We start from the raw sequence: 9,278 nt of genomic DNA, 5'->3' as shown, positions 1-9,278 counted from the left end.
TATACAGAATATAAAAGCTAGGTTTTCTTTAAATATTAACTCCCCCCCCCCCCTTTACAAAGCTGCGCTAGTGGTTACCAGTGTGGTAATGCTGACTTTGAATGGGCTGTGCTGGCATTACCACACTGGCAGTCGCTAGTGAGGCTTTGTAAAAGGGGGGTGGGGGTAAATGTTCAGTGACAAGGCAAGAAATAAACTGGCCACAGATCCTGAGATACTCATGTGGTGGCTAAAATTCAGTATTGGAGCTTTAAAATGGAATATGTATAAACTAATTTTAAAAAATCATAGACGTGAAAAATAATAATAGAACAAACTTCCTAAATCTGATAGAAATTTAAGTGATTGTTCCCAATTAAAACTTTGACTACAACCTGATCGTGTGGAATGACACTCTATTCCATCTTGCTTTGCTCTCAGACATGGATTCCTATTCAGAAGGGTGCCTATAGTACTCTTTATTTGTACTACTTTAAAACTTATAAGATATAAAACCTTCAGTAAGTCTTTGTGATATTGTTGTACAATCACTGACCTGTATTTAATGCCCATTTTACATAAGGCATCTAGGTAGAGAAAGTTGGGCATTCACCTTTCTCGTGTATTTTACAAAAGGCTCTGCTAAATAAGGATCATTTTTAATAAAATACATATAAGAATATATGGAAATACATAGAATATGAAAATGTTGGCACATCAAATAGAAACAGCTATTTGAGTAAGAAAGAAATTCAAGAAAAGAATAGCATCACTTACCTCCCCTTTTACAAAGCCGCACTAGTGGCTGCTGCGCGGTAATGCCGACTTAGCCTGTTCACTTTGAATGGGCTGTGTCGGCATTACCACACCGGCAGCCGCTAGCACAGCTTTGTAAAGGGTGGGGCGGGGGGTAGAGTTTTGAATGTGACAGTGCTAGCACTTACCCACATAGGTGCTGATTTTGCATGTATGGAGGGCACTTCTATTTTTAGGCACCAAAAATAGGCCTATTAGGAACCTATCCTTTAAAGAAAAGTAGACACCTACTTTTCTTTATACAATACTAGTGTAATTGTTCAAATATATGCAAGTTCTTATGCCAGCTATAGAGGTATATAAATGCTCATGCCTAGATTGGAGAAGTAAATGCATAAATCATACTATTCTGTAGTTTAAGCACATAAGTATGTACTCCATCCATGTCCCAACCATGTGAAATGACCACCTTCAATATACATGCCTTTGAAAATTGTCATCTACTGATAGAATAACATGTAGCCAGATTATTACCATGTGTAAATGGCTAGAATACCAGCATATATGTTCATATCTGCTGCCTACATCTCAGCGGCTTCTTATAGAATTACTTCCTAGGAAGTCCATTTAAAACAAGTGCTTAGGATAAGAGGGTAAGATGACACCTACTTAGCACTATCTCATACTAGCAAGCTGAAGACGGATGGGGCAAACCCTAAGCATCTAAATGGTATGCCTTGGAAATATTGCACCACAATTATTACACTGAATAAAAGATATCTTGGTTGGTTGGAATGGGTATGAATAGGTGTATTATGATAGCAGCAAGATTACCTCTGTGTCACTGAAGAGCATTTATAATGATTATTGGATCATCTGTATAAGAGTAGGCAATTAAAAGGGGCAGGTATGGACATTTAAAAAAAGTTTTAAGGCCGGTGTAAATGTCCACACCAATATTTGTTGTGTACATAACTAAACACACACACACTGTTATAGAATTGCTCTTATAAAATTTGTGCTAGATTCTATATATGGCGCGGTAAATAGCTTGCATTAAATTGTGCATTTGCCCAATTTATGCATGCTACTCAATTAGTTAATGAGTCTATTAGTGTTCATAATTGGCTGATAACAACTTATTTGCAACACTAATTGGCAATAATTGGAATTTACTCACGCATCTTTGTAGGCGCATTCTAAAAAAAGGCGCATGTAAATTCTAATGTGCGTTGCCAAAAAGGAGACATGGGAATGGGAGGAGTTTGGGCATGTTGGTGCCATCAATCAAATGTGCATGCATTATTATAGAATTCGATGCAACATGCATATATTTAGGCACAGGCGTTTACACCAGGTTTTCATTGGCATAAATGACCGCATCTTAATCTAGGCACATTCGCCTTGTCTATGTGCTATTCTATATACCATGTCTTACTGTTGATGCATCGTATAGAATGGCACTATACATATTATTTTGAAAGTGTCTATTAAAGCATCATATATAAATTTTGACCCTTTACGTGCTTAGGATAAATATGTAACCAGCGACAGTGAACAGTTTTTTAGCCGCTGTTGGCTTTAAGCTGGGTGAAGTCCAGACACTGGTATTGAATATCAGAGTATGTGCAGTTTGCCAGCACTTACCCAGTTAAGGCAAATAGTCAACCCTTAACTGGATAGGTGAAACCAGACAAAGATAGGATTGTGTGTTTTATACCACCAGATATGTTTGGTTACTTTATCTGATTAAGGGCTGAATACTGGCTTTTAACTGCGTAAATTCTGACTCCACCTTGATTCCACCCATGGACCACCCACAACACAGTTGGTTTTGGCGTAGGTAGTTAGAGGGGATATTCAGTGGCATTATCCAGTTAAGTGCTGCTGAATATCGGCAAATAGCCCCCATACAGGTGATTTAACCTTGCCTGCTCAGCTAAATTGCTTTGAATGGATTCTAAACAATAATTTGTGAGATACACTTGGGAAGACAAATTCAATGAATTAGCACTGATATTGTGCTAACTGGCTAAATTTGAAAACTCTATCTTGGCCACACCTATAAAGGGGGTTCCAAGTTGCATGTTGTTTAGAAAATAGCCATGGTACCAGGATTTGTGCCAAGCTTTTGGCATAAATCCTGGCATGTAAGTGAGCCACAGATCTCCGAATTCTATAATATTGCATGCATTTTTAGTGAATGCCCCAGACCTGCTCATGCCTCTCCTATGACCACACCCTCTTTGAGTTGTACACTAAACAATTTGCACACAGATCTTTATAGATTAACACTTAGCAAGATGTGTGTGTAAATGCAAATTGTTGCCAATTAATGCCAGTAATTGATTGTTAGTGCCCAATTATTAGCACTAATTGGCTCATTAGCCAATTTTTTATGCACACATCTCAGAACAGTGTGTAATTTTGTTCATATAAATTTGGGCATCATATATTGAATCTTGGGGTTAGTGTGCAACTTCAGTAGTGCGTAACTGCAAAGGTGTGTGGGCACGGATGGGCAGGGCAGGGACATGCTCAATATTACATGTTAAGGTTATAGAATACAGATGGTTACATGTGCAACTGTTACATTTAGGAATGGACATTTGCATCAGCCATTCACTTGGTGTAAACAAAGTCAACTTATGCTAGTATTCTATAATGGCAATTCAGTACACTATTACTGATTATAGAATGTGTGCTTAGTGCATAGTATCCCGGTGCCTAACTTTAGGCAGCCTGTACTGAATTAACCCCTATAAAGGGCAATTCCATTACTGGATACTTGCATTTATATACCACTTACATCATAAAGGTGAAGAATACCAGCCCTTTTGCAGGTAAACATACACTTATGAATGTATGTGGAATGCCTGTGACTGCTGTAACTGTGTATATAAAAATATTAGTGTCACGGACTCAGGGAAAATGTGAGCTCTTGGGCCGCATCTGATGAATGGCAGCAGCAGCAGGCGAAACTTCCTACCAGGACTAGACTACACAGGCAGGACTGGAACAGACTAGACGTGCAAAATTGCACAGGCAGGAGCAGATCAGAAATGCAATAAGCACACAGGCAATACTAAGAAACAGCACTTGACTGGGCAGGAATGGGGTACACAGGAGCAGAGCTTGACTAAGTAGGAACAGGGTACATAGGAGAAGAGCTTGGCTAGGCATGAACAGAGTACACAGGAGCAGAGCTAAGTAAAGCTAGAAGAAAAGCACTCAAATGGGCCGCAAGGCCGAAATGGAACCCGTGCACACCAGAGCCCTCTCATATGGGGCCGCAGGGCTGAACTGGAACCCAAGCATAAAGGCAGAAGGCAAAAGAGAAGGCACATGCACACAGGCAGAGGCAAACATAAGAAGGCTGAACACACACAAGCAGCAAAGCTGCACTGGAGCCCACAGAAACACAAGGGCTAAAAGTAAGCCCAAGCATATAAACAAGGACCTAGGCAGAACTCAAGGCAGAACAAAAGAAGAAGAACACGAGGCAAGGCAGACTAGGCAGAACAGGCAGAACACTAGGCAAGGCAAACAAGGCAGCAGAGCTAAACCAGCACACTAGCAAACAAGCAAGGGACACAACAGAAGTGCCAACCAGGCACATAGACAACAAGCAAAAATCAAGACAGAGGCAAACAGGCAATAACCAAGACAGAAGTGCTAACCCTAGCACACAGGCAAACAAATGAAAACCAAGGCAGAAGTGCAACACAGGCACACTAGCAAACAAAAGAAACAAGGCAGAAGTGCCCACAGAGGCACACAGGAAGGAAACAAGGCAGAAGTGCTAAAAGCACACAGGCAAACCTGGAGACCTTTGGCATTGCAAAGGCCCTGAATGAATGTCCTCACCTTCCTTATGAAGGCCTTCACTGATTATATCATGACTACAAAAAAAGGCTTGAAACACACTGAACACCAGAGTAAGACTTGAAACACACTGAATACCAGAGTGAGGCTTGAAAGACAGAGTTGGTAGCAGAGGCAACAATGCAAGGAAAAACAGACTGGAGCCACCTCTGAAGTTGACCACTGGAAGACAAGGTGAGTCAGAAAGTGGGGTTACAACCACAGTCATGACAGTGGCCACTTTGGGGTATTTAGAGCATAAATGCATAGATGTGGCAAAAATAAGAAAGGTGTTCAGGCACAGGCCGTTCTCATTGGGCTCCTACAATTCAGGTTAAATAATACACTATCCCCTGGATTCTATATGTAAATCAGAGCTGATCCAGTCCTGTATTGATGCCTTTACCAAATACCATTAGCTGCAGTCAAATCAGCCTTTTACCTCAAATCACCAAACAGTTCTGAATAGAAGGGTACAATACACTAACCACATTCTCTTGATTCAAAACCAAGAGAAGGAAAGAAACTAAAAGGTTTATGAGTGAAGAACCAGACTCAGCATGTTATTAAACTCTGGAATTCATTGTCAGAGAATGTGGCAAAAGCAGTTAGTTTAGCATTTTTTAAAAAGGTTTGGGTAATTTCCTAAAAGAAAAAGTCCATAAGCCATTATTAAAATGGACTTGGGAAAATCCACTGCTTAGGATAAGCAGCATAAAATCTCTTTTACTGTTTTGGAATTTTGGCAGATACTGGTGACCTGGATTGGCCACTGTTGGAAACAGGATACTGGGCTTGATGCAGTGGCGTAGCGAGGGCAGCTGCCACCCGGGGCGGTTCGCCGCTGCACCCCCCCCCTCCCGGGTGCAGCATGACACCCCCCCTCGGCGCATCACCCAAGCCCCCCCCCCCGAGTGCATTCTTGCCTGCCGTGTGCACGCAGCTGGGGGGGTGTCGCCTCCGCTGGTTCCCTGCTCCCTGCCCTGGAACAGGAAGTAACCTGTTCTGGGGCAGAGGGATCAGGGAACCAGCGAAGCTGACACCCTCCCAGCAGTGTGCACCGGGGGGCGGACCGCCCCCACTGCCCCGCCCTTGCTATGCCACTGGCTTGATGGACCTCCAGTCTATGGCAACACTTATGTTATTATGTAATTTAGGGTATTCTGTAAACTACATGTGTAACCAGGAGACATGTCCATGACCAGCCCATTGTTCTATCCTTGAGTACATCCCTTGCAGTTAGGCACTATGGCACTTAGGTGCTACCTTATAGAAGAGAACCTAGGGGGGTCTTTTACTAAAGATTAGCTTGAGTTATCTGCAGTAGGGCCCATAGGAATAAAATGGGCCCTGCTGTAGATAATAAACTCTTATACAAATACAAAATGTTTTTTAAGATAAAGTGGAGAAATCTCAGAGTTATGACTCACCCAAATGAGACTACACCATAGAGATATGTGCCTCTAAGGGTGGATAAGCTTCTCAATCATAGACTTTCTCCACTATTATTTATTTTATTTTTATTTGTGAGCAAACACCCACTTGTGCTCGTACTGTGCTTTAAAATATCTCAATAAATTTTCTCATCCGCTCCTTCCAGTGTCATAGCACCTAAACAATCACCAATCAGCTATCATGGGGGATCTCCCTCCTCTGTTTGCTTTCAGTGTCCCAAATGTTATAAGACTATACTTTGCTATGTTGCCGTAGTATTAATTAATCAATATCAATATAATACATATAAACTTTTTAGGCACTTAGCTTGTACTTCAGTGGTCCATTGCTAAATCGCCTGTTGTTCTCATCTCATTTCATCTGGTAAGGCTTCACCACCTCGCCTCCTTATTAAATGTACTGCACGAGAGCCCGCTTAATAGTCTCAGTTCTAGGGCATTCTCACGCAATGCAATGTCCCACTGTGTGGTTCTCTTGTCCACATTCCGCCAAAAAGATCGTATATTTCTCTTTTCCACAATCCACCTCATAAAGTTCAACTCAGCAGGGTTTCATGTTCACTTCTTCAGGAACTCCAAAGGTGTTTTCTCAATTTATAATTGAAAATAAATCGTGCCTCTCTTGGATCGATGCTCTGCGTCTATCAAGCGCTGACTCTGTTTAAAATGTTCCCGGGCAGGAAATGACATCATACTCGGACTCCACCTCTAACTGAGGATTTAATTGTCAATAAATGCACAAAAATAATCAAATAATGGTGTTCCATTCAATGAAATCATTAAGTCCATTAGGAATCAGCGTATCTAATTCAAAAATCCAAAATTGTTCCCTCCGATTTAGTATGTGTGCCACATCCCCTCCTCTGGGCGGACACACTACTTGATCAATGATTAACCATTTCAATTGAATGAACTGATGACCAAAGTTCACACAATGAGTTATCAATGGAGCAGTCAGCACCTGATGATGTAAACTGCTCTTGTGCTCTGTCAAACGGAATTTTACCTGTCTCTGAGTCCATCCCACATACCATAAGTTGCAGGGACATATAATCCCATAAATTATGTAAGTGAATTCACATGTAGTATTGGTTCTGTATTTGGTTTGAGTCATAACTCTGAGATTTCTCCACTTTATCATAAAAAACATTTTGTATTTTTATAAGAGTTTAACTTTTTGGTATATCTTTTTCTTTCATCCGCTCCTTCCTAGCTATACTCTGGTTATTTATTGACCACAGTTAAAAAGGGGCATGGCTATGGATGGGGAAAGGGGCATTCCGTTGGTGTTCCCAAATTACTTGGGTAGTTAGAGAATATGGCCCAGTGCAAGTAAATCTACATACAGGGATTTATGCCATGTTTTCACTGGTGTAAATGGAGGTGTGTAATTTTATGCGCTGGAATATCAACTAAGCGTATTCTATATATCCCGCCTAAATCTAGGCACTGCTTATAGAATACAAAATGTTTACCATACAGATTTTTTAGACACCTTATGTAGAAGTTGGCCCTATATTCCTATGAGCGTCTTGGTATTTACTGGCAGCTGATTTCTACTGCGAGCTAAAAACGTTACCACGTCTTAGTAAAAGACCCCCCCCCCCCCCCCCATAGGCACTAAAAATGCCAATTAATGGTGCCTTTGAAATGCAAAAGTGATGCATACCTCTAGGTGGAAGTTTATAAAAATTACTTCGATAGACTAAAACTGCATGCATGTATTGTGAACAAAGAGGACTATAAACAGTTCAATACTATAAAGTTATTTCTAGCTTGTTGCATCCTTTAGAAGCACAGTAACAATTGATATTTGTTTTATATATTTCTGTGCTTACCTTGGGAATCTCTTAATAATAATATGTAAGGTATTTTTTAACAGTTTATTTCTAAATATTAATATTTTTTTTTATCCTGAGAAAAATGCAAATGGTGCAAAAGAAAAATCAAAAAATATACTATTATTGTGTTGCCTACAGTTATTTTTGCTGAGAGGGCTGTTCTTATAATATGTTATCTTCAAATATAATGAATGTGTCCCTTCAAAGCACATGATATTTTATATACTTAGTTAATTGCAGGAAATATGTTTCTATCTTCGCTTCATTCCCCTTTGTGAATGGAAGCAGTGCTAATTTGATTTGAGTAGGAAGATGGTTATCATTTATTTTACACTAATTAACTTAAATCTCAGAGGAAATATATTTAGAGCCCTTGGATTAGAACATTTAAATTTATATGAAATTGGCTTTTAAGATTTGAAACAGTAGCTATGTTGGCATAGGAAAGCTCATGAATGATAAAAATCGGTGCATAACGAATTAACTTAAATGACACTTCATCATGGAACCTTTTTTTTTCCCTAGAAATACTTTAGGATGTATTTGTATATATTTCCAAGGTGTAATTGCATAAAGCAAGGATTGCAGCAAATATACTAGTGTGATAGGTTCATTCTGATCTCACAACTACATATTTGTACTCCATTTGTGAACAATGGCTTCATTTTTATCTCAAATCCAGCACAATACAGTATGCTATGGAATAGTTTGTATATACATTGAAGAACCTTACAAGATTATTTTTCAAAATTTTCAGCACTTAATATACCGTAAGTGATCCATGAGGCGACTATGAGGTTTACAGTTTCAGTTACAGGTGCTTTGTGAGCCCTAATGGGCTCACAATCTAAGTTATATTCAAATATTTGAAAGGTGTTAATCCCCAAGCAAAACTTTTTCGGAGATGGGAAGGTGGTAGAACTAGAGGATATGAATTGAAGTTGAAGGAGGGCAGACTTAGGAGTAATGTCAGAAAATATTTTACACACATATATTTTTGTATAGCTGTTTGTGAGATATGAAACAATCTGTTCAGATAGCGGTGGGTTGAGTATACAGTGCTGCGCTCTTTGAAAATCAATGTCCGTTTCCATGACTGTATTTTAACCTTGTGATATTCTTATTTTGCGTATAAAAAAGAGTTTTATTTGTGTTTTAAGTACATTCCGTGGGGTATCCATTCTCATTTATCATTTATATATGCATATGATGTCACTGCTTACGTTTTCATCTAGCCCATTGATACCTGCTGAGCTTTAACTGTTTTTAGAAATACAGTGCAATCCGCTTAAGTGCAAGGGTCTGGGACCAAAGAAATGCATGCCGTTAACCAGAGCATGCACTTAACCGTTGTGACCCAAAGAAGCTTGGCATCTGATAAACA

At 39.7% G+C, this 9,278-nt stretch overlaps 1 long non-coding RNA gene across 1 annotated transcript; it reads left to right on the top strand.

The window, feature by feature from the left end:
* Positions 1-2,981: 2,981 nt before the first annotated feature.
* On the top strand, positions 2,982-6,028 carry LOC115460216. Its single transcript, XR_003940419.1, has 3 exons — positions 2,982-3,076; positions 4,870-4,871; positions 6,017-6,028. It is a non-coding gene; the product is annotated as an uncharacterized LOC115460216 (long non-coding RNA).
* The last annotated feature ends 3,250 nt before the right edge of the window (positions 6,029-9,278 follow it).

The sequence above is a fragment of the Microcaecilia unicolor genome, chromosome 1 (assembly GCF_901765095.1).
Source record: "Microcaecilia unicolor chromosome 1, aMicUni1.1, whole genome shotgun sequence".
NCBI lineage: Eukaryota > Metazoa > Chordata > Amphibia > Gymnophiona > Siphonopidae > Microcaecilia > Microcaecilia unicolor.
Note: the sequence above shows the minus strand (reverse complement) of the source record. Positions and strands in the feature narration are given on the sequence as shown.